This window comes from Vicugna pacos, chromosome 17 (assembly GCF_048564905.1).
Source record: "Vicugna pacos chromosome 17, VicPac4, whole genome shotgun sequence".
Lineage (NCBI taxonomy): Eukaryota > Metazoa > Chordata > Mammalia > Artiodactyla > Camelidae > Vicugna > Vicugna pacos.
Genome location: NC_133003.1, coordinates 14,619,356 through 14,646,149, shown reverse-complemented (window position 1 = coordinate 14,646,149; position 26,794 = coordinate 14,619,356). Strand labels below are relative to the sequence as shown.

The window sequence follows — 26,794 nt, the reverse complement described above, 5'->3', positions numbered from 1 at the left end:
GGGAAGGGATAGGGTGGTGGACTTTGCAGAATGAATCTTAAGAATCATGGATGAAATGAACTGTTTTGTGGATTAAACTCAGCCTCCTTTTCCAGGCTCAGTGCTTGCTAGTGGAATCATGAATGAAGTGGCGGTGAAAACAAGATTGGAGTTATACATAGATCACCAAGCCACTGCTGAGTGTTCAGGTTGCTCGCAGCAGTGACCAGACCTGAGTTGGTGATGTACCTCATGCTCCAGGAGGCTCAGGCAACCACTTGGAGGCGAGTGGCTTTCATTGGCCCACCTTGATCACTGAGGAATCCGTATTTGTCCTCTCTGAGATACACTTAGAGTAAGTTTAGGTTTGCTTTCCCTTCTTGCTGTGCTCTGTCAGCACCACCTTCTGGGGACTTACTGAATGCCCCTTACACTGACATTGTGTCCGGCACTATATTGCTCCTGACCAAGAAGCTCACTCTACTGAAAGAAGCAATGCAATGGGCTATTGCCCACAGAATTGATTGGTCTAATTGAATAGTCTATCACCAAGAAGCACCTGGTCTTATTGAAGATGTAGTTATGGTGCTTTCTGGGAGATAACCATTTTTGATGCTGTCTTACAGGATACAATATGTGCTTTGAACTAGTGTCCAATATTTGGTGCTCTTCCTGTTCCTTTTATCTGTTGCTGTATAACCACCCAAAACTTAGTTGTTTAAAACAACTTCAACATTTACTTTGCTCACAAATCTGTGATTTGTGTAGGACTTAGCGGGGACAGTTTATCTCTGCTCCACTTTCCACTTGATGCCAGTTGGAGTAACTAAAAGTTGGGACCTGCAGTCATCTGAAGGCCCACTCCTTAACATGCCTGGTGACTGATGCTGAATCTGAGGCCAGAACACGTACTCATGGCCTTTCCACTGTGCTGTTTGCTTCCTCAGCATGGTAGCTAGGTTCCAAGGGCAGGCATCCCAAAAGAGAGAAATCCATGTGGAACCTGTAATGTCTTTTTTTTTTCTTAGTAGTAATGCTTTTTCTAAACTAATAATCGAAGTCCTGTTGGTGTCACTTCAGGCCACATTCAGTTCATTAGGACTTAGTCACTAAGGCTGCTTATATCTAAGGAGACTCCTTTTTTTTCTTTAATGGGAGAAATGTGAAAGACTCTGTGGATATGTTTTGAAAGTACTACACTTCCATAGGTAAAATTAGTGGATTTATAAACAAAGGGAAATTATACCCAATGACCCCCACTTAGTTTTTTTCAGCTGTTATTCTCTGAGATTCTGGGCTTTGCTGGTTTAAAGGTTATCCATAAAAGGAAATCTACCAACAAAGTTGAACAGTGGTTCCATAATTTGGAGCTGGGACTGCCACCTCACCATTTTGTATGTCTTGTGTCACTGACTAGGCAAGAGGAAGAGAAGAACAAGGTTATGATTTTGGTGGGAGTAATTAACCCTGATCATTAAGTAGAAATAAGTTTGTTGATATAGCTTTAAACAGGCCTATCAAATAGATCCCTTAGAAATGAAGGTGTTGGTTGAAGGTAAAGGGGAAACAGAGCAGCTGGTGGAAAAGAAGTCATGGAGAGAAGTGAAATCCTCATGATCAGGGGAAGAAACAAAAGCAGTCATCTTTCCTTTCTTGGTGTATCATATATACTTTTAAATGTTTTAACTTTTATTTTCTTTCTTTACTCTTTATTTCACTATTATATGTGGGGTGTACTATTGTTGGTGAACTTCATTATTTAGTCCATAAGTTGCAGAGGAATAAGTGTCAGCTAGAGGTTCTAGACTTAGAAATGGGTGATAAATGTGGTAACTGCTGAAATACTGAGTTGACTCTCTTGGAGGGTGACAGAGTTGAGGCATCTTTGACCATGTAAATGATAGTTGCAGTATTTTAAGTGGCAACTTTTTTTTTTGAAGTATAAGCATTGAAAGCAGTGGTTATATTGGTGCTGGACAGCCAGAGGTTTGAATTTATGTTTGACGTTTTTGTGGTTTTGTTTTCTGCTGTCCATCATTCTCTTTCTGTGTTTGGGGAATTCCCCACTGTGTGTCTCAGTGGTGGTGAGCACTGCTTACAGAAAACGAAAAAAGACAGTTACTCAGTTTTTCTAGCCTTCTTACAGCAAGAGTGTGTGCATGTGACCTTGACTTGATTAATCAGATGACATCCTGACTGTCACTTGATGAGAAGCTCTGAGCCAGCACTGTTCAGTTAAACTGCTCCCAGATTCCTGCCACTACAGAAACTATGTAAGATAATAAATGTTTACTGTTAACTGATAATTGTGGATTCATTTGTTATGCAGCAGCAGATAACTAATCACTCTCCCTTCTCCACGAAAAGAGGAAACATCACAGCACTTTCACAACTTGACAAAGATATTCTATCAGCTTCTTCAGTCTCCATTTAATTCTTTGTCTTCTCTCCTGTAATTGTCAGGAGGCTTATTCTGGCAGAATTCCTCCATCAATCTCTCAATTTCCTACACAGGAAGATTGGCATCTTTATTCAAATTTAAGAAGCCTTGACACCTACTATATTGTTCTCAGATTTTGAGTCCTCTGTTTAAAGTCCTACACAACATGAAAACTTTAATATCCTGAAAAAAAATCAACACACATATTAAATTAAAATACAATCAATTTAAAAAGTAAGTAAGAGTTCTGGAAGACTTCTACTTCCAAATAAACCAGACTTCTTAAATCTTGCTCTGGAGGTTGACCCTTTGCTCTGCGAGTTACTTGAGCAAGTTAATTAATTTCTGGCATCTTTAATTTTTTAATGTGTAAAATGGAATAGCAACAGTAACCTATTTCATATAGTTTAAAAAAATTTTTTTATTGAAGTATAGTCAGTTTACAATGTCTTAATTTCTGCTATACAGTATAGTGATTCGGTTATCCATATATATATTCCTTTCCATATTTTTTCATTATAGACTATTACAAGGTATTAAATATAGTTCCCTGTACTATTCAGTGGGACCTTGCTGTTTATCTATTTTATATATAGTATTTAGTATCTGCAAATTCCAAACTCCCAATTTATCTCTCCACCCCACTTTCCCTCCTAGTAACCACAAGTTTGTTTTCTGTGTCTGTAACCATGTGGTGCTTATGAAATAATCTTAGCACAGTACTTAGTAGGTAGGAAATATTCAATATATTTTAGGTATCATTTTTAATGATCACCTTGCTCAGGAAACATTGCCAAGGTATTATAACACTGCCAAAGTGCTGTAATTTCCTAGGGTAGGTGTCCTAAGTTTTATGTAATGTAGACTGTATCACTTTTTAAAGTTTGAAATTTCATCTTTTGTTCTTGCCTCTTGTTTTCAGCAGCCTAGGAAAAGATTCATGAAGTGATAAGGCCTTTTAATAGATTGTCCACATGCTGAAATACATGTTTTCTGGCTCCGTGATCAATCCATTTTCTGGTGGAAGTGATGGTGATCTGGTATGTACCATACCTCAAACTTACCCTAGACTGCCACTGGGTGGGAGATGTGAATGTTTTCATGTTTTTTGTTTTGATTGTTTAAGAGGAATTAATATGGTTTGAAAATTTATTTAAAAACATGCAATCATGTAGAGTCTTAGTTTGCAACTACTACTGTCTGCTAGGGCTTAAATGCATTGATTTGGGTATTTTAAAGGTGAATTTTAAAAAGAATAGAATTTTAAGCCTCATGTAGGTAATGCAGAAGTGATAAATAAACTTTTTCATGCAAGCCTGTCATGATAACAACCAGATTTCATGGAGAAATTGAAAAGCTGCATAATTTCCATATAATTATTCGATGATTCCCTAATACAGTGCTTCCCTAGAGAAATTGGGTGTTATATGATAGATTACAAGAGCATAATTAAATAAGTATGTATAAGTGAAGCAGTATTATATAAACATAGAGGCTCAGAATGCTTAAGATGCTTATGTCAAAAGTTATATGCTATTTTGTGTCTTGTCAGCAAATCCTGAGGTTTAAGTACAGTCTTGTAGAAGGCATGGTACTAAATGACTCATTATTCAACATTAACTTATTTCTCAACACACTAGGAAGTAAATATCCTTTAGTTCTTTTTGTCTCTTTCTGTCTGTATTTTTACATGCCAACATTAGAAATGCAAACCAGTCTCTTTTCCATTCCAAAAATGTTTTGACCTCTATCTTGCTTTCCCACTGGAGGGCAGTAGAGAACCATCCAGGCCATCCCTGATTTTGAACCTCACTGACTCTAGTGTGACAAGTCAGACCTTAAAATTCTTAATACATATTTCCTCCTGATAAAATGTCATAATCAAAATGCCTTTTCAGGAAGCCTGTTCACTCCTATAAAAAACACATAATTGATTGTGAGAATAAAAATAAAACAAACTGTGTGCATTTATAAATATTTACTCAATAGGCAAAAAAAGAAAATTAAAACTACATCGCAAATGTTGTTTTTTGTGGTGGGATTTTTTTTTGTATAGGAGCTGAACTGACTGAGGCTTCCTAATATACTAGTCCAAAAAAGTACAGTGGATGTGATTCTTACTCCAAGACTCTGATAATATATCATGTTAGATTATTAAAATTTAATTATAATTTTGAGCTTCTCGATGGCCAAAATGATTGGAAAGTCAACCTCAGTCATTGGTAAGACTCCCCTGACTGCCTTGATCCACCGTAAGGTCACTCGTAGATCCCATGGGTCGTACACCGGGAGGCACAACAGTCCTCAGGCCACAGTGGTTAGGGCTGAGGTATCCAGTGAGCTTGAAAGTGGCCAGGCCTCTGTTCTGTACCTCCATTGTGACTGGGGTTTTTTCTTACAGTTGAAAATCCCAGTCCCTAGGGCCCCACCTCCGTAAGATTTCCAGCCACCATTGACCAGTTTCTGTCAACAACCAGGATGCTTTTAACAGTGGTCACAAGTCTTCACTGCTTGCAGAACATTTCCTCCTGCATTCAGTGACTACTTCTTGGCTCTACAAAGAGAATGCATTTTTCCCCTGGACACCCTTTCCCACCTAGACTCCTAACTTAATCTCTTCAGTGAGCTTGGACTTTCACTAAAGGCAAAGCCAGAGGTAGATTTAGGCCCACCATTACGAACCGTTCTTGAGATCAGCAAGCACTATAGACTGACAACCATCAGCAGAAGGTGGAGGAGGGAAAATTGCAGCAAAAACAAAATACCCACTAATGTCACAAATTACCCTGTGCAGAAGCTGGAACCCAAGACAATTCTTTTCCTAGTGATCTCCCTATAGAAACCACAGGTATTCTTTGTGCCTCCAAACACCTTTAAACTGCATTCAGAATTAGGGTTGTGAGTCTGGAAATCTTCCTTTGATAATTTGTTGTACATGAATGCCTGCAGAAGCCTTTGAATGGTGAATGCTGTGGGAGGGGCTGTTTCCATGGTAACTTTTCAATGCACCCCTTTTCTTGCACTTCAGTTAGATCTTCATTGCTGAGCTGCTGTGAATGAGTAGGTAACAGCTCAGTTATATCTGGAGGCCAGAGGAGATGTGAACTGCAGCCTTTCTAGAAACAGCTGCATTCTGAATCCACTGAGTTGTACTACGCTTGTCTTGCCCCATCTCTTCATGGTAGCCCCATCATGGGAAAATATATTTGCAACACATACGACAAAGGACCGATTTCCTTAATATACAAAGAGAACTTACAAGTTAATATGAGCAATACCAAAACAATAGAAAAAAGTGAACAAAGGACACAAATAGGCAGCTTACAGAAAAAGAAAATTAATGGCTTATATTGTATGAAAATGGTTTTTAATCTTATTCATAGTGAAGGAAATGCATATTTAAATTAGATTCCATTTTTCACCTACTTGATTGGAAGAGATCTAAAAGTTTGATAACGTACTCTGTTCAAAGAATGTGGAAGACCCATCATTTTATAGTGGGCTTTTAGTGGGAGGGTAAACTGGTATAATCTCTTTGGAGAGTGATTTAGCAGTTTCTTTTCTAGAAATTCATCCTATAAGTATAATTACATTTGACTTAAAGATACAAGTAAAAGACTATTGAAGCATTGTTGGTGCAAATCGAGTGGGACAGATTAAGCAAGTTATTGATACATCCAGACAGTTGTTCACACTAGACAATGAGAGACAAAAATAAAGTTGGGTTTTCCTCAAATCCCAGAGTTGTATGTTCAACCTATTTGCTAAACATTGTTAAAGGGTAACTCAAAAAAAAAAAAAAAAAAGAAAGGAAAAGGAAAATCATGACTCTCATACAGATGTAAAATGAACAAGTGTTAAAGATTTCATTTTGCTCATAGTGAAGGAACTGTTGTTGAACCTAATTTTGTGTGCTCAACACACAGTGAGGCCAGACAAATCAAAACATCGGCATTTGGAGCAGAGAAAGGTTTATTGCAAGGGCCAAGCAAGGATATCAGGTGTTTAGTGCTCAAAAGACCTGAATTCGCTGATGGCTTTCAGGCAAGGGTTTTTCAAGACAGTGTTGGGGAGAGGGTCGTAGGATGCCCGATCAGCTTATGGACCTTCTTCTGATTGGTTGGTAGTAAGGTTACATGGTGATGTTTCCCAAGTCTCAACCTCTGGTTCCAACCAGACTAGGGTCTGTGTGCTTATGATCTGCATGTAGTCACCATCCTCTACCTGGGTGAGGGTCTTAGTGTCTGCAGAATAACTCAAAAGATACGCATCAGATTGTTGTCTGTATCCAGTCAGGGAGTCCTGTGATTCTATTGTCCTAATCTTTAACTGCTTGAGCCTGCCCCTTGGAGCACCGGGAAGGCCTAGGAGACTGAGGCCTTTTTCCTACAAATAAGAAACAGGGACACAGAAAGACTTTTGTACTTAGGAGGGCCCCGCAGGGTCCTGCTAAGTTTCAGAACTAAGCAGATATCATAACTGGCTCAAAGGACAAGTCAAAGAAGTACAGATTTATGTGCAGTAAGGAATGTTGAAATCAGTGTGCAAATAGGGGCCAAACTGTTTTTTCACAGGTTGGGGAGGTTGTCTCTGCACCTGATAGAATTGATTTGCATGTCTATAGACAGGAGTTATTTTGCCTTGTTTTCAGTTATCTGTAATTTGCAGAGTTGTAAGATAGCTTTCATAGAAACAGAATCAGTAATGCTGCAGGGTTGACCAAAGTGTGTAGTGTTCCATTGAAGCTATTTTCTATATAAGATATAAGTGATAAATGCAAGGAGTCTAACAGTGTAAAATCCTGTGGTCCCAAATATATACATTAAAAAAAAAGGATTTTCAAGTATATGTACATCAGTATGGCATTGGTATAGTGTGAGCATAGCCGCCTTCCAAGTATATGTATGTGTGTACATACATATGTTCACATACACATTGACTATTCCTTGGTGGAGACAGAAGAAATTAGTAATTGTGTCTGGCACTCTGGAGGGGACTGAAAGTTGGGAATGAAAGGGAAATCTGTTTTTCATTCTATACCTTTTTATACTGCTTGATTTCTTTTGTTTTGCCATGAACTTTTTTTTTTAAGGAAAAGGAAATCTTTCATAAACTTAGTGTGACAAATAATAAAGCAATGAATTATATAAATCAAGCATTGCAGAAAATACAAGAAGAAATGGATAGAAATGCAGTTGCCATGGGAGGAGAGCCCTTAGGAGACCTCTTTCAGGTCTTGGCAATTGAGCAGGCAAAAAAAAATCATTAAGGCTGTAATAGCCATTTTCAACATGTGCTGCCTATTAAGAACAATGAGGGAGCTTCCTTAGAAGAGCTTTTTTATTTCAAACATATGCAAGAGTGGACAGACCAAGCTAATGAACCCATGTGACCCACCACCCAACTTCAACAGTTTCCAGTTTATGACCAACTTTCCTCTCTTCTGTATTGTATGAAAGCAAATCCCAGGAATTGTATCATTTAACCTATAAGCATTTCCTCCAGTGAGTATCTCTAAAATATAAGGAATCTTTTCAAAAAACGTAACCACAATACCATTATCACTTTTTTAAAATTAAAAATTCATAGGCACAATATCATTATTCCACCTAAAAAAAGCAGTAATACCTTAACTTCATCAAAGATTCAGTATTAAAATTTCCAATTATTTTATAAAGATCATTTTTACAAATAGTTGTGTTTGAATTAGGATTTGAATAAGGTCCATGCATTTTGCTTAGGTTATGTGTCTTTCAAGTCTCTTATTATAATCTATACATTACCTGGGAATTTGTAGAAATAATGTAGTCCAGGCTTCATCCTGACAATATTGAATTTTCCCTGAGCCCTGTGCTGCTGGAAAACGGTGACAATTAAAGAAGTACACGCATGCACACACACATGCACATGCACACAGAGCCTCTTCTGTGTTTTGGAAAAGACTGCAAAGAACAATCATCTTCCATGTGACTTAGGTAAGACTCATGTATGCCCCCTTGTTTACCTATGACAAGACTAGACACAGACTCTCTAAGTTCCCATTTTTGGCCTCATAAATGATTAACTGAACTGCTTATCCCCATTGACCAATCAGAACAAAATTCTTGTTGACCAAACATTGGTTAAGATTCTGTCCTTCCAGGTCCCTGAGCCCACCCCCAGGCTGAGCCAGCACACAGCTCCTTGTGAACTAAAAAAGAATGAAGAGTGTCCCTCACCATCTGCTTCTACAAGGGTTAAGTCACAGCCCACTGCAGTCACCTACCTGTAATGCGCCCTGCGGGGAATTAGGATGAAAAACTAAAATGAGGCATTCTGTTCTTTGAATAAACATAACTGGGCCCCTAGATAGTTAAGATGCATATCTCAGGAAGAAATTCAGCTATCTCAGATTCTTGCATCTTCTTATATATGCAAAAGCACTGAAATCATTAACTTGATTTTGTTTGTGATTAGCACTAATCTTTTAGAGAGAGATATGGTTGACTATATATATTTTCTAGCCAAAAAATTTAGAAAAATACTGGCTTCTCCCCTACCTCTTTGGAGCAGTTTACTCAGAGCTACTGAGTGGCAGACTCCCAGGCTATAGTTCTCAGTGAGACCCTGAAGAAAACTTAAACTCACAAATCTCATATTGTGCATTTTTCTTAAAGTCAGTATCCTTAACAACCTCTCCTGAGAAAAGGCTGGCTTCAGGGTACAACATTCTCTGATCTACTCGCATCAGGTCATTGTTGAGGCCCAGGGCAGGCTATCCCAAAATACACCCCAAATGGCATATTGATTATTTTGAATTAAACTTACCTAAGGAATGGCCAGGGCAAAAGGGACACTGACCCTCCTCTCTGTCTCCCTAAAAACAGGAAATAATTATCCTTATGAAAGTTTCCCTCTCTATACCAGTAGGTAGAAAAGGAATCCTTATCATTAGAGAGAGAAAATTTAGGACTGAGAAGCCTATGCAAACAAACTTTGTTACTTCACTAATTTACTGCCCAAACCCAAACTATGCTTAAATTCCTTACTCATTAAGGCCCCAAAGCCCAAGTTTCTTTGTCCTGTCAAATCCTCACAAATGTATTATTTCTCTTTAAAAAATATCAAAGCTGCCTGCTTTGGCTACTTCTTAGATCCCATTTCTATGAGACCTCCACGTGCACAAATTATAATTGGTTTCTTTTTCTCCTGTTAATCTGTCTTGTGTCAATTTTAGTATTAGCCCAGGTACAGGGACTCAAGAGGGGTAGTGGGGGAAATTTCCCTCTTCCCAGATTCACTCTTTCACCCCATTTTCCCACACCTGGTTCTTTCTAGACTTGTTTACTCTCCTCTATAAAAGAAAAACTCTTTTTGCCTAACCCTTGAGATCTTATGGTCAGAGCATCTCCCTATCCTAATAGTTCCCCTCCCCTTAGTGCAAAGGTCTCTCCCACCCACCTTTGCAATAATCCTTTTTTTAAAAAAATTTTTGTGTGTATATTTGTACTGAAGTATAGTCACTTTACAATGTTGTGTCAATTTCTGGTGTACAGCATAATGCTTCATTCTTATATTCATTTTCATGTTCTTTTTCACCGTATGTTACTACAAGATACTGTAGTAACTGTGGTATACAGTATGAACTTGTTTATCTATTTTATTTATATTAGTATCTGCAAATCTCTAACTCCCAATTTATCCCTTCCCACCTCCTTCCCTCCCTGGTAACTATAAGTTTGTTTTCTTTGTCTTTGAGTCTGTTTCTGTTTTGTAAATAAGTTCGATTGTCTTTTTTTTTTTTAAGATTCCTCATATAAGTGATATCATATGGTATTTTTCTTTCTTTTTCTGGCTTACTTCACTTTGAATGACATTCTCCACGTCCATCTATGTTGCTGCAAATGGCGTTATTGTATTCTTTTTCAAGGCTGAGTATTCCATTGTATAAATATATCACAACTTCTTTATCCATTCCTCTGTTGATGGACATTTAGGTTGTTTCCGAGTATTGGCTATTGTATACAGCACTGTTATGAACATTGGGGTGCATGTATCTTTTTGAAACAGAGTTCTCTCCAGGTATATGCCCAGGAGTGGGAATGCTGGATCATATGATAAGTCTATTTTTATTCTTTTTAGGAATCTCTATATTGTTTTCCATAACGGCTACACCAAACTACATTCCTACCAGCAGAGTAGGAGGGGTCCCTTTTCTCCACAGCCTTTCCAGCATTTATCATTTGTGGGCTTTTGAATGATGGCCATTCTGACTGGTGTGAGGTGATACCTTATTGTAGTTTTGATTTGCGTTTCGCTGGTAATTAGTGATACTGAGCTTTTTTTTTTTTAATGTGCCTATCGGCCATTTGTATGTCTTCATTGGAGAACTGTTTATTTAAGTCTTCTGCCCATTTTTGGATTGGGTTGTTTGTTTGTTTTCTTCTTAAGTTGTATGAGCTGTTTACATACTGGAAATTATGCCCTTGTCAGTCTCGTCTTTTGCAAATATTTTTTCCCATTCTGTAGGTAGTCTTTTTGTTTGTCTTATGGTTTCCTTTGCTGTGCAAAAGCTTGTAAGTTTAATTAGGTCTCATTGGTTTATTTTTGTTTTTATTTCTATTGCCTGGGTAGACTGCCCTAGGAGAACATTGCTAAGATTTATGTGAGATAATGTTTCGCCTACGTTTTCTTCTAAGAGGTTTATAGTGTCTTATGTTTAAGTCTTTAAGCCATTTTGAGTTTATTTTTGTGTATGGTATGAGGGAGTATTATAACTTCATTGATTTACATGCAGTTGTCCAGTTATCCCAGTACCACTCGCTGAAGAGACTACAGTAATCCTTTACATAAAGTCTCTCTTTACTAAATCTGGATTTGTCTTTTTATTTGACAAGCCCCAGAAATTTTGATATATTTTTCACCAGTTGATTATAATATGAAATGAGATTTGAGAACCTCTCCTTAGAGGATGTGAACAATACAATTACTAGGATAATCTAATACATATTTAACTGTGTTAGTCTGTGTTCCTCCAGAAGGCAGATTCTGTGCAAGGTCTTAGTGCAACTGGTTTATTTAGGAAGTAATCTCAGGAAGCACGAGGAAAAGAGCGGGGATAGTAAGACAGAAAGGAGGAAAACCCCAGCCAGAATTAAATGAGCACGTTTCCTCTGTGTGTAACTGAAGCTTAGTTCCTCTGGGGATTCTCTGAGGAACATATGGTATGCCCCTTAGCTTTGATCTATGAAGGGACAGCAAAGATGGGGTATTTGTCCAATTTCTCCTGTCCCTCCTTGAGTGAGAATTATTTCTAAGGGTCTGAAGTCCCAAACCCTGCTGGATAGCTTCAGTAGAGAAGCAAGGATATATAGGTCCTTGAAGGGACTGTCAGCACACTGTCCCCTACAGCTGCAGGCAAATTCAGAGAGGGCCAAGGGGCTATGGAGCTGGGATCAAGAGCATGTGCTGCCAAATTGAATTTTACACCTACAGAGAACATCCTTTTTCTTAATTCTTGGAAGTGCCACTTGAACAGCAAAAGTTAACTACAAAGAATCCCTCTATAAATTCCCCCTAATAGAATTAACTAAGATTTGTTGAACACTTACTGTGTGTTTTACATGAATTATCATAATTTAACTCTCAAGGCAACCATCTGAGATAGGTATTATTATTATCTCAATTTTACAAATGAAGAAATTGAACCTTAAATTAAATACTCTGCTTAAGGTCATAGCTAGAAAAAGACAGAGCAGGAATTTAAACCCTAGCGTTCTACCTCAAGAATGCAAGCTGTTAACCACTATGGGATATGCTTCCCCACAGCCTTTAATCATAATGTGGCTTTCCCACATGTTAATAATAACAATGATATAAATGATCCACCAATAAATATGCCAACCATTTGGGAATTAAAGAATTTCTCTACAGAGAAAAATATAAGCAATGATAAGAAAAACCCTACATGGCAAAATTTATGAGTTATTGTTAAAGCTGTGATAAAAAAGAATATCATTATAAATAACAGTGATGTTATATGAATTAAACATTCTACTCAAAAGTTTAGGAAACGAACAAATTAACCTTAGACAATAGAAGTAAGAAATTAATACAAATGACAAAAGAGAGGACTTCTAATTTGGGTCAAGATGAAATAACAGGAAATGAATGTAATCTCTTGCATGGACAATCAAAAAACAGACAAAACATTAAACAGTGGTTTTTAAGATACTCAGTGTCAGGCAACAAAGGACAGTAATCCCTGATGGGAAACAGGAATTGAGCCTTTCTTTGAATTTCCAGGTATTGGTACAGGAGGGGAACCCAGGTAGAGCCACAGACTCCTTGAGTTGAGGAGAAGGAACTTATAGTTTGAAGGAGAATAAGACAGCAAGAGTTCTCAGGACAGGCTCCCAAAGAGGGGAGAACTGCACACAGAGAGAAACCAGAGGCTTGTAGAGGATTCTCTTCAAGTATTCAGCAGAATACTGATCAGCAAATGTATGTGAAAAAACAACCTGAGGCCAGGGAAAGAAGTACCAAAGAGGAGGAGAGGTAACAATGCCCAGTGCTCACACAGAGCCAGGAACAGTGTGTGTTCCCACCAGCCAGACTAGGAAACTTCAAAGTTCAGCAGGCACTGGGTAGACTACATAGAAGAATCTTTCCTCAGTAATGACAGGAAATAATTAGCCCTAAAATGAACACTGTTAAAGTCCCACCTAACAAATCTTAAAAGCGAGACCCAAAAGGATCAAACTCTTTCCGGGTTACTTAACAGTGTCTCAAAACAAAACACAGGGATATTTATAGAGAGATAAATTTCCATACTTTGTTAGGTAGATTCTACCATATCTGCCATCCTATAAAATGTCATCAGGCAATGCAAAGAAGTAGGAAGATATGACCCATAATGAGAAGACAAATTACTCAGTTGAAATCACCCAGAATGGGCACAGACATTTGAATGAGCAGAAAGGGTATTAAAAGTTATTGACAGTGTACATATATTCAAAAAGTTAAGTGAAGGCATGGAAGAAGTTTTTTAAAAAGATGTAAGCAGAGCTTTGAGAGTAATGTAGGAGGACTGTAGAACAACTTCAAGCAGCCTAATATAAGTATAGTTGGAGTCCCCAAAGGAGAGGAAAGAGGCAAGGACAGAAAGACTATTTAAAGAAATGATGGCTGGAAATTTCCCAAATTTGATGGAAACTGTAAACCTATATATTGAAGAAAGTCCACAAGTACTCAAGCACAAGAAACATGAAGAAAACAACACTAAGGCACATCATAACCGTATTGCTTAAAACCAGTGATAAAGAGAAAATCTTAAGAACAGCCAGAGAAAAAAAGGCATGCTACATTTAGAGAAACAAGGATTAGGATAACTTCAGGCTTCTTGTTGTAAACAATGCAAGTAAGAAGATAATGGGGCAATACCTTTAAAGAACTAAAAGAAAAAAAAACCCTATCAACTGAGAAATATATACCCAGTAAGAATCTTTCAAAACTGAAAGTGAAATAAAGATGTTTTCAGACTTACACAGGCCAAAAGAATTAATCACTACTATGTAACACAAATGTTAAAAGATGTCCTTCAGGCAGAAGGAAAGTAATATGATAGAAATCTGAATCTATACAAGAGAATGAAAACCACTAGAATGGGATTCTTTTAATGCTTGGTTTGGGTGCACATCTCTGAGCTGACGTGGGTGCTCAGGCAATGCTTCATACTTACAGCTTCATCAGAATGATTACCCTTGAGCGATTGAAGCTATTTTATTCAGAGGTGCCTGGGAATTAGTCTGCCTTCCCTACCCTGGCAGCCCATAGCCAATGTAAAAGCCCTTTCCTTTGGCTCAACGTGGGAAAATTCTCTGGTACAATTTACCCCTCAGAGCTCCCTGTGGGATCAGGACAAAGCTAGACTTCACCTGAAACCACATTCTTGCACAGCTCCAATCCCTTCCCTATTCTGCCTCCCTAACTCCCTTATAAGACTCTCCTGAGAGTGCTCTAAAAATATATCACAATATATGAACCTCTGTCTCGGGCTCTACTTCTGGGAAACCTGGCCTAGGAGAGGCACAGAGTATCAAGTTGTCTGTACCTAATGTAAATACTGGCCAAAAAACATTTGTATCAGTGGAGCCTCACAGTAATGACGTGGACAGGATGACCATCCTGTGGATGTAATTTAGTTCTCTTTTTCAGCCATTCTGTTGCTTACTTAGGTTTATGAATAAAGTGGCCATGACATTAGGAATGCAGGCCATGCTTGGGCTCAACAGCATGGACTTTCTTACACTAAGGTTGATCTGGCTACCACTACTGTTGAGTGCACAGTATGCCAACAGCAAAGGTCAATGCCGAGTCCTTCATATGGCTTGATTTCTTTGGGGATCAGCCTACCACCTGGTGGTAGGTCAGGTACATTGGAGCCCTTCCATCATTAAGTGGGCAGCAGTTTGCCCTCATTGATTTTTTCTGAACATAGTTTATTTTTCTTTGTCCATTAGCTTCTGCCAGCACCATTATCCAGGGACTTATGTCATTCCCATTCATCATCACACAACATTGCTTCCATCCAAAGAACTGTTTATCATAAGTAACTGCAGCAAGAGATTCAACTAGTCTTTCCATGTGTCCCCAAATCTAGAAACAGTTGGCCTGATGAAATGTTGGAATAATCTGCTGAAGACTCCACTGTGGCACCTTACCAAGTTGGGGTGTTGGCTTATAGAATATGATTTGAACCAACAAATAGATTGCATCTTCTCTCATGGCAAGAGCACATAGATTGGGAACAAAGGGGTAAAAGTGACAGGGACTCCTCACAGCTAGTAACCTATGTGGAAGAGTTTGGCTTCTCATCTCTGTGACCTTGGCCTCTCTTATCTAGAAGTCTTCATTCCCAAAAGTGAACCGCTTCCATCAGGATAAACAGCAATGATTCTATTGATGTGGAGGAATTTATACACTATGGAGACAGATAAGGCTGTGTCTGGAATCAGAGTATTCATTCACTTCTTAGTATTTGCATTTCAATCTGGGAGAAGAGAACCTAGGCTCTGTCTTTGTTAGTGTCTCATGGTAGGGTGTCCAGGGTTTCATGGGTTCACTCTTTGTTGGCTAATTTAAAGCACGAGAGTAGGAAATAGGGCACGGGAAGGGAGAAGCAGGTCACTCAAGTGGTCAGTTACCTAGGTTCTCTGGGGCTTTCTGAAAGAGGGAACTTCATGGGTGGTGGTAGCCTATCTGGTTGTTATCTGGTTATCTGGTTGTTTTGCCAGTAGCTGTGTCATACAACTGGCAATATGCTTATTCAAGAAGTATATCTTTTGAAATGGATGCCTCAGCGATCAAAATCCTAATGCCAGGCACTTACACAACAATTAAAAAGCCTAATGTCGGACACTTGGACTACCATCTTGTGTTAGGCAGAAGCACAAAGTCGTTTCAGAGAGTTAAGTGTGGGTAGACGGATGAGGGTGAATGCTGAGTAGCCGAAGGGGTGGCCTGTGCTCATCCTGTGCTTGTTTATGCCCCGCCCTGAGTGACTGGGATTCCCCGCTGCAGGCTGCATTTTCCAGAGTCTCTTGTCAGCTGGCTTCTGGCTGGGGTCAGCACTACCAGGAAACTGGAGGAAAAAGAAAGGAAGAAGCCAAGGAATTTTTTCCTTTCTGTTCTGAGCATCATCTCTGGTAAGGGCTGTGTCTCCACCATAGGTCAGCGATGGCACATACAAAGTTTTATGCATGTGAAAGTTTGTGTGTGTGCTAAGACTTTGAAATGTGTCTCTAGACCACTGTGTTTGCTATAGCTCCAGGAGAAGGACTGGAGACACTATTAATGATGTAGTCTATTAAGGGTGGTTTTCTCCAAGTGGTTAGCATTATTGATGACTTTTCCTCATTTGGTTATTCTTAAAACAGAAAAAGAAGTACGTTCTCTCACCTTCATTAATGCTCTTTAATGAATAGTGCAAACTATCACCTGGTATTTATTTTCATGAACCCCTAATTGCAGCTAATCAAGCATTTGCCTTGCATTTACAAGCTCTTGCTGCAGGGGCATTTTAAGGCATCTGTAGTAAAGAAATATAATTGTGGTGGATCACAGAAATGAAAAGAGAAAAAGAAATGAGTGTCATCACTTACTGCTTAAGCGTAATTCCTTTTTTCCTAGCCACATGGAGATCAGGAAGAGAAAATAACATCTTAAATAGAATTTATGAAGCGGGGAAGCTGTTGGCAAGGAGTAAAATAAAAACACCATAGCATTTTCATGTAAAGAAACTATCAAGTACAACTTATTTTATTCAACAAAAAGAATTATATATTATTTAACTGATAAATCTCAAAGCCCAAATCAAATATTATTTTCTTTTCCAAAATGTTTTTATTTCTATTTTAAGGATAAAAGTTTCCTTGTCTAGATCATTCTGACTTGCCTTTGCCATTCAGAATATTGGTAGAACATAAAACAATTTTTAGACTTAATTGTAATCTTAGTGACCATCAAGTGCAACCCTCTCCATTTAATAGGAAATTGAAACCAAATGACTTGGTTTGGTGAGTAATTGGCAAAACCAGAACCATAAACCATCCTCTTGACTCTACCTTTTTTGCTTCCTATAAATATTAGTGGTTCTTAAATAGTGGTTTTCTCAAACTACAGGTACCCTTGTTCAACATTCTTACCCTTGTAATTCTCTTATGTTCACTCCTCCAGTTGAAAACCAACATTTTATAATCTTCCATTTCTCAAATCAAAATGTAAAAATCCCAAGTTAACTATGATGGTAGTCTCTGCATCGTAAGATTAAGCTGCTATCTCTTATGAACAAATCAATCCCATTTTCCAGATTCTATTTTTTTCCACAGAAAAATATATATGCAAGATATAGAAATAACTTGATCATCTCCATGTTAATCTTAAACAGATTGGATCATAGCTGCATGATAGGGGCTATAGATAACTTGAAATACCTTTTCTTAAGAAAACTTGTATTTATCTGTTTCTTTTCATTCATTTCCTAAAAGTTTACATCCATGCCCCAGGCTCTGTGATGGGCTCCAGAGGCACAGATCCTGCTGTTCATTCAGGAGCTTATTGTTTATGCAGAGGTTTTCAAATGGGGGTCAAGAAAAAAACACTAAAACTTCTGCTTGTGTTATCTTCTTTCAATTTTCAGTTTTTATCTATAACAAAACTATGCATGATTAGAATCAAAGAGTCAAATAGCTCCACTGGGCTTCTTGGAAAAATTGTTACTGAACCAAACTTGGGTTCATTCATCCATGTGCAGGAAAGCCAACCTGTTGATATAGAGTTGCGGTAAAGAAAGTGCAGCATTTACTACAAGGCTCAGCAAGGAGTATGGATGGCTAATGCTCAAAAGATTCAAGTTCCCCAATGACTTTCAGGGGAAGGCTTTTAAAAGATAAGATGAAGGAGAAGGTCACAGCGTGCCTGATCAGCTCGTGGATGTTTTTCTGATTAAGTGGTGCTGAGGCAATTGGGAGTCAACATCACAGCCTAGTTCCAACCAGTCTGGGGTCTCCATGCTGGCTGTCAGCGTGCAGTTAACTCCTTCCCCCTGGTGGGGGTTTTAATATCTGCAAAACAGCTCAAGGATATGGCTCAGAATATTATCTACAGTCCATGAGAACACTTAAAGATCTTTGATTTTGTTTTATGATTATTTTTTCCTTTTCTGTTCAATTCAGTTTTTTTTCCTTTCCTCTGGAGTTTTAATTGTCTTGTTTGTTTTATTTGCTTAGGTCTGCTTAACACAAAGTCAATCCAAACACTCCATTCATTGTCTGAGTCAGCAGTTCTCAAACTTTCTGGTCTCAGGATCTTTCCACTGTTAATATTATAGATGATCCCAAAGAGTTTTTGTTTATGTGGATCGTATCTATTGACATGTACCATAGTAGAAATCAAAACTGAAAAAATATTTAAATATTTATTTATTTATACATTAGAACAGTAATAAACCCATTTCATGTTAACAATAACATGTTTATGAAATGTAACTATGTTTTATAAAACAAAACAACTTTAATATAATGTTGGGCTTATTAGTAGATAGCTGGGTTCTTATTTCTGCTTTTGCATTCAATCTGTTACATGTATGTTCTGTATTATGTGGCCTCTGGAAAACTTCACTGTATGCTTATGAGACAATGAGATATGTGAAAATACATACTATTGACCTTGCAGATTGCCTGACAGGGTCTTGAGGACCCCCTAGGGTCACCGGACCTCACTTTGAGAATTACTGATCTAAATATATTTAGATACAACAGGTGTTCTAACAATTTAATCTTTTAGAAAATTGCTTTGAATTCTTCTGACTGGTCCAGTGTGGACTGATTTCCTTCTATATTCTGGTGCCCAGCTATTATCCTGGGATTTCCCTTTACCAAAATCCAAGGGATTCTCTTCACTTCTCTCCTGTTCTGTATCCTCTGCTTCCTAGATTCCAAGAATTTCTCTATCTTGCTTTGGTAGAGTACATTCTGCAGTAGCCTTCTGTGAAATGATTTCATGGAAGATAACGCTTTTCCAAATCTTGCATGTCTGAAAATGACTTTATTCTTATTCTCATACTTCATTGAAAACTTGGCTGAATTTATAATAACTTGAAAATGATTTTTCCATCATTATTTTGAATGCATTAATCCATTATTTTAGCTTCCTATGTTGCTGTTGAGAAGTCAAAAGCTATGTTGATTCCTGGTCCTATTTATTTTACTTTAGAGAACTTTGTTCTCAGTGTTCTGAAGCTTCACAGTGATAAATCTTGGTGTGAGCCCACTGTGCTGGCATTTCCTGAGTCCTTAATTTCAGAAATTCTGTCTTTCTGTGATATTGTGATATAATAAATATATATTTGATCTTCATCTCTGTTTCCTGGCTCAGAGCTTCTAAAACCTTTGGAATTTCTTGAACAGTAGGGTTGAGAGGAACATCTTTTGTTATTTATAACAAATCCTTTTCAACCATATCTTAGTTTGTGCTGATGTAGTGACTCTTGAAAGATGAGGGCTGATTGCCAGAGGAAACCAACCATGTGATTAGAGGGTTGGAACTTTCAGTCTCAACCCCTCAACTTCCTGAGAGGGGAGAGGGGCTGGGAATTGAGTTAATTACTAATGACCAATGACCAATTGTTTAATTAGTGCCTACATAATGGAACCTCCATGAAAACCTAAATGAAGGGGTTTGGAAAGCTTATTCATTGGTGAAGCTGAGCGGGTGGTGCACCCCAAACTCCATGGAAACAGAAATTCCTTGGGATCCTTCTGGACCCCACTCTATGTACCTCTTCATCTGGCTGCTCATTTGTATCCTTTGTAATATCCTTTGTAATACACCAGTAATATTAAGGAAAGTGTTTTCCTGAGTTCTTTGAGTCATTATAGCAAACTGCCTACTCTGAGAAGAGGGTTGTGGGAACCTCCAGTTTGTAACCATATCAGATAGAAGGATGGGTAACCTGGGAACCTCTTCTTTGTGACTGGCATCTGAAGTGGGGCGAAGTCTTGTGGGATTGAGCCCTTAACCTGTGGGGTCTCGACTGACCCTAAGTACTTAGTGTCAGAATTGCTTGATGTGATGAAAAAACACACACATTTGATGTCAGAAGTGTTGGGAGTGTGGAAAAACACTTTTCCCTTTATTTTCCTTTCTGTGAAATTTTCTTGAATTTTTCCTTTGTTGATAGTCTCACGTAAATCTTTTCTCTTTCTGAAACTACTGTTCAGATCGTGGGCCTTCTGGGCTGGTTTACTAATCACCCTCCCCTTCCATTTTTTAGAAATATCTAGTTTATTTTTGTTCTACTTTTTTAAGATTTTCTCAATTTTATTTTCCAATTCTTCTATTGAATTAAATTTTTTATCTTCTAATCACATTAAAGTCCTCTGAATGTTTCTTTTTAAAATAGTGTATTTATATTGTTCCTTGTCTACAATATCTTCTCCTAGTGTTCTGATGATATTGATGACTTTTTTTTTCCTGTTTTTTTCTCCCTTCAGAATCTCTCTTTCCTCTAGTTTTTGCTTTTGTTTTTTTTTTTTTTCTTTTTGTCTCTATCTCTCATGTTGAAAATTCTCTCTAGATGTCTGGTGATTCTTGGTTGGTTATGTAATGGTGGGCCATGAAAACCCTTGATCGGACATTTCAAATGTGGGCTTCACTGGAGGATTATATGGCTGGGTCATTTGTCAAGGAAATCTCAATGTTGGTATCATTAAATCTTTCTTCTTGGGCTGATCAGATTCCCCAGAGAAGCCTCTTTCAGTCTCCTGCCTAGAGAGTTGTAAAGGAAAAACATTCCTTGCTATGGTCTAAATGCTTGTGTTTCTCAAATTCATACGTTGAAATTTTAGCTCCCAGTGTGGTGGTATAGGAGAGTAGGGCCTTTAGGAGGTGATTAGGGCAGGACCCTCATAAATAAGATTAATGCCCTTATGAACGAGGCCCAGGGGAGCTCCTTTGTCCCTTCTGCCATGTGAGGATACAATAAGTCCGACCTGGAAGAGGACTCTTAGCAGAACCCAATCATGCTGGTTCTCTGGTCTCCAGCCTCCAGAACAGTGAGAAATAAATTTCTGTTGTGTAAGCCACCCAATCTGGTATTTAATTATAGCAAAACAGACTAATCACTCTTCTTTTTCCTTTGCTATTCTTGATTCTGGTCACCAAATGTGTGGGTTTTTTTTTTTCCCCACATCAAGCAATTTTCCAGCTCTTTGCTGGCCACTGACTGAATGTCCTATGACTTAACTGAATTCTAATGCTATCTACCTGGAGATTGTGTCAGATCACACAGGTTAAGGGTTCAGTCCCATAATATTTCCTGTTTTAAGACTCCAGTAGAAGTCCAGGTTGTCCAGGTTCTGACATGCTATAAATTGAAGGTTTCCACAACTCCCTCCTCAGGTTTGATTAATTTGCTAAAGCAGCTCACAGAATTTAAGAAAACAGTTTACTTACCATTACCAATGGAAGAGATGCATTGGACAAAGTATGGCAGAAGGGGTGTGGAGCTCCATGTTCTCTTGAGGTGCACTCCTTCCCAGCACTTCTAGGTTGTTAACAACCTGGCAATCCTCTGAACCCTGTCTTTTTGAGTTTGTATGGAGACTTCATTATGTAAGCATGACTGATTGAATTATTGGTCATTAGTGATTAACTCGACCTCTAGTCCCTCTTTTCTGTCTGGATGTCAGAGGGTGAGGATGAAAGTTCCAACTCTCTAGGTGCTCCCTGGCAACCAGCCCCTATCCTGAGGCTATCTAGGGGCTTTCCAAAAATCACCTCATTAACATAAACTCAAGTGTGATTGAAAGGAACTTATTAGGAATGATAAAAGATGTCCCTTTCACCTATAGGGTTAATAGCTCCCTTTGGAACTATTTTAGGAATCAAGGACAAAAGACCAAATATTATAGTTAAAGATGCTACCATCACTCTTTATCACTTAGGAAATTACAAGTGTTTTAGGAGGTCTGTGTCAGGAACACGACGAAGGTCAAATACATGTTTCTTATTATAAATCACAGTCTCACAAGGGTATAGATCTGGCTACCAGTGTTCTGGAGCACCACAGAGGAAGCCCACTAGAAATCTTAGCATTCAGCAAGTAAATATTCAGTCCTTCTAATTTGAGGATGGTGCCTATTACAGGTACTATCAGTCCACCCAGTACCCCTCAAATATTTTTTTTTAATTTTAAAATTTTAAGTAAACTTTATTTTCTAAGGTTCACAGCAAAATTAAGCAGAAGGTACCCAAATACCTTTTGCCCCCACACAAGCATAGCTTCCTCCATTATCAACATCTCAAACCAGGGTGGTACATCTGTTAAATCAATGAACCTACACTGACATATCATTATCACCCAAAGTCCATAGTTAACACTAGGGTTCACTCTTGGTAATGTACATTCTATGGATTTTGACAAATGTATAATGTCATATATTCAACATTATAGTATCATACAGAATAGTTTCACTGCCATACAGATACTCTGTGCTGGATCTAGTCATCCCTCCCTCACTCCTAACCCCTTGCAAACACTGGTATTTTTACTGTCTTCATAGTTTCACCTTTTCCAGGATGTCATATAGTTGGAATTGTATAGTTTGTAGCCTTTTAGATTGGCTTCTTTCACTTATGTTTCCTCCATGTCTTTTCATGGCTTTATAGTTTATTTCCTTTTAAATACTGCATAATATTCCATTGCCTAGATGTACCACAGTTTATTTATCCATTCACCCACTAAAGGACATCTTGGTTACTTCCAAGTTTTTATGGTCCTTTTTGCCCATGGGCTTTTGCTTGAATGAATCATCCCAGTTGGTGAAACTCAGCTCCCTTGTTACTTCATGAAAATATTCCATTTACACAAAGTATCTGTGAGTAAGGAAAACTTATTGTAGCACTGATCATGGGGCATATTACAGGCAAAATAAACTTACAAGTACACATTTCACATTGTTTGTATCTCATTTAGACTTCTTTGTACCTTACTGGTTAATCATTGGTCAGATTTCAAAACTTACTGCACACTACAGTAATCAAAATATTGTGCTAATGGTAGAAGGATGGGCATAGAGATGAATGGAATAGAATTGAAAGTCCATAAGTAAATCCATATATCTGTGATCAGCTGATTTTTGACAAGGATGCCAAGAGTATTCACTGAGGGAAAAAAATGACCTTTTCAACAAATGCTGCTGGAACAGCTGGACAGCCCCATGCAAAATAAGGAAATTAGACTCCCTACCTCACATCTTTTATAAAAATTAATTCAAAATGGATCAAAGGCCTAAATGGAAGTAGTGAAACTATAAAACTCTTAGAGGGTAGCATATGTATAAATCTTCATGACCTTGGACTGGGCAATGATTTCTTAAGTATGACACCAAAATCACAAATAATACAAAGAAAAATAGGTAAACTGGATTTCCTCAAAATTAAAACTTTGTGCATTAAAGGACACTACCAAGAAAATGAAAAGGCAACTCATAGAATGGGAAAAATATTGTAAATCATAGGCTCTGATAAGGGTCTCATATCCAGCTAAACAACAAAGAGGCAAACAGCTCAGTAGCATTTCTTCTAGGAAGATATACATGTAGGGGAAGAAAAATAATTTTCCCTCTATGCTTCTAGGTTCTTGCCTGACACCCCCTCCCATCCCTCCCATCCCCCTGATAATAAGACAGATTAACAGGAGAAAAACAAATTTAATTAAGTATATATGTATGAGAGCTCCACAAATATATGAGACTCAAAGAAGTCACCAAAGGAAGAAGCTCTTATATCTTTTAGACAAAGAAACAATGTATCTTTGAAGAATTGACAAGACAAAGGGGTTTGGCCTAAAGGTAGTGAAATGAAAAAGGTAGTGAAGAAGTAACAAGGTTTGTTTATAGAGCCCCCTTGGCCCTAAGTTCCCTATCTTGGGTGTTAAGGATGTCTTCTACCCTCCTGGTACATGGAGAGTACCTTACACCTGAGAGATTTATCTCCTGCTTTCAGGGGGGCAGAGGAGGGTTAGAGTGTCCTTCTTGCACTGGCTGTTTTTCAAGTACCTTTAATTCACCATAATCAGTATACCAAAGTGACATATTTTGGGGTGACATATTCTGAGCCCCTACATACAAATGGCCAATAAACACACGATAATGCTCAACATCGTTAGTCATTAAAGAAATGCAAATCGAGACCACAATGAGACACTGCTTTATATCCACTTGAATGGCTATAATCCTAGTGCACAACATTGTAAATATACTAAAAGCCATTGACTGTACACTTTAAAATGATTTAAATGGTGAACTTTATGTCATTAAAAAACTAAGTTTGGGAGGCTGATGTAACCTTGGGTCATTTGACATGAGCATGGTGTTTATTCATTCATTTAATAAATGTTTAGTGAGTATCTTCAGTGTGCTAGGTAGTGAAGCACACATACTAACAAGGTTAAATCATGACCATTGTACCCAAAAAAGGTTTAGTCTAGAGGAGGAAATGATTATTAAATAATTAATTTGCATATGGTAAGTGTTGTTATAGAACCGAGTAAAACTTATCAGAGCACAGAAGAAAGGGCAAACAACTTTGGGGAGATTGAGAAAGCCTTTCTAGAGGAGACATTTGAACTTAATCTTGAAGGAGAATAGTTTGCCAAGTGGAGAAGTGGGTGAGCAGTATAAGGAATATGTGCGAAGTCAGACTTAAAAGGATGAACCATATTCCAAGGATGAATTTCCCAATTACTGTGCAAGCCTTGAAGACTTGTAGAGCCAGACCTCACCCAGTCCAGGCCAAACCAGACACAAATCCAGAATCTCTCAACAGGAGGAAGGGCTTTTAAGCCTTGCCAGACCTTGCAAAGCTCTTCTGACCTGTTTAGAGCTAAGCTAACGTATCCAAGTGATTGGCTGCAATGCATTGGTCCCAAGAGTCAGTTACAGTGTCAATAATAGTAAAATTGGAAGTGAAGCTTAATTTCAGTAGATGGCAGTAGTGACAAAGCAGATATTTGTATTTCTTTTCAGTTATTTTAGCTTTAGGTGTTGACCACAGCTTTAGGGCTTAAATGCACTGGGTCTGGAAGCCAGGGCCTGTAGGGACCTTAGTCAATCCTCAGCCAGCATCACAAAGTTTACAGTTGACCACCTTCGTCAGTGGTAGTCTCATCACACTTTCCCCAGTGGAGTCTTTTCACCCAGAAATTACAATACTAATTCCTGTTTTTGAGTGCAAGGGAACCTCATTCTCAGAGTACTTACTGCTGGAGTACCCATAATTACAAGTTGGGAAGTAAAGTCCATCATAATATGAAATGTTCACTAACAAATCAATCCATATAAAGATAGTCCCCATTCACACCTCCTCTGGTTTAACACTGGTATCTACCCCCCACCCAACATAACTGTCAGGTGTTGTCACCGTGATTAGCATGCCAACCAATTGCAAAGTGAAATTGCCAGTCTTGCAAAAGATGCAGGATTTCATAAAAATAATGAAAGTGATGGTAGAGGACTGATCCAATAATTGTCAGAAAACCTCCAAGAAATGATAATGTGGCAGAGTTTGTCTGGCTACAACTGAAAAAGAGAAAATCACCAAAGATGATGATATAATAGAGGTTTCAGAAGGAGATGACTGGAAATTCAAAAGGTTCAGAGAAGTCCTGGGGAAAAGTGATGAACCCCTTGACTATTTTGCAAAATTTGCTTCTTAAAAACCTTTCTGTGACAGTCAAATGAAAAGTGATTGATGTCATATTTTGCTGTCTTACAATTTTTTTTCAGGAAAAAAGCATTCCCCAAACAAGTCTTAAATCATTTTTCTGTTCTAAGAATTAGTCCATTTTTTGCAGTTACAATCAAAATGTAATCCAATATAAAAATAAATTTACTATCATAATTTTTAGTTCTTTTTAAGATGAATTCCCAATTCACACTCCTTCTACTCCCTCCCACACTATTTGCTCTAAAACGTTGCTTCTCATTTAAGTGGATTCACTTAAAGTGACCTTTCCCCAGGGTTAATTATCCTCAGAAACTTTTCTTCTAAGAACTCCTTAATTCTACCCCATATGAGCTTATAAGGTGCACATGTTCCATTACAATGTGATCATGCAGCTTCCTCCATCACCAGAAATAGAATCTGTTTCTCTCTTATATCTGGGCTTGGCTATGTCTTGCTTTGACCAGTAGGACATTGGTAAATGTGATACAAATAGAGTTTTAAGAAATGTTTGCACACTGGGGCTTGCTTTCCCTTGCTGAGCTTGGAAATCTGAGACCACCGTGTGAACAAGCTTCAAGCTAGCCTCCCAGCAAATAATAGGCCATCCTCACCTCAGCTGATAGGCAAACAATTGCCAGATATATGAGTGACATAATAGTGTCAAACAGATGATCTGAGATCATCCAGCATCCAGCCAACCCAACAGTTGGTGAGAGCAAGCCCAGGAAAGATCAGTCAAACCAGCCTGAGAGACAAAGAGGTGCCCCAGGAGAACTGAATTTTCCTTTCCTCTTCTCATTGCAGCCCATTCTCTGGGGCTGGTGGGCCAAGTGCAGCATTATCCACTGCTCCTGAGAATCAACCAAACTCTCCCTGTCCTTGGAAATCAAGAAAAAGCACCGGATGAGAGTCAGGTGCCAGCTGGGCTGTGTGATGCTTGACAAGTCACTTAACCTATCTGTGGATTGGTCACCTAATCTCAAAAGTAGTGACTATGCCACTCTGATGGGGTTGCTGTAAGGAGTAAGTGAGATTAAAGGTGTTGAGAGTTTTAGCATGACACAATGACTGTAAAGGTTTTTCTTTTTTTTAAACTATTTAAAAGGT

General features: G+C 38.2%; 1 long non-coding RNA gene across 1 annotated transcript; it reads left to right on the top strand.

Annotated features, from left to right (window-relative positions):
- Window positions 1-99: 99 nt before the first annotated feature.
- LOC140686721 (uncharacterized) lies at window positions 100-26,794 on the top strand. Its single transcript, XR_012060541.1, has 3 exons — window positions 100-334; window positions 3,342-3,459; window positions 26,492-26,794. It is a non-coding gene; the product is annotated as an uncharacterized lncRNA (long non-coding RNA).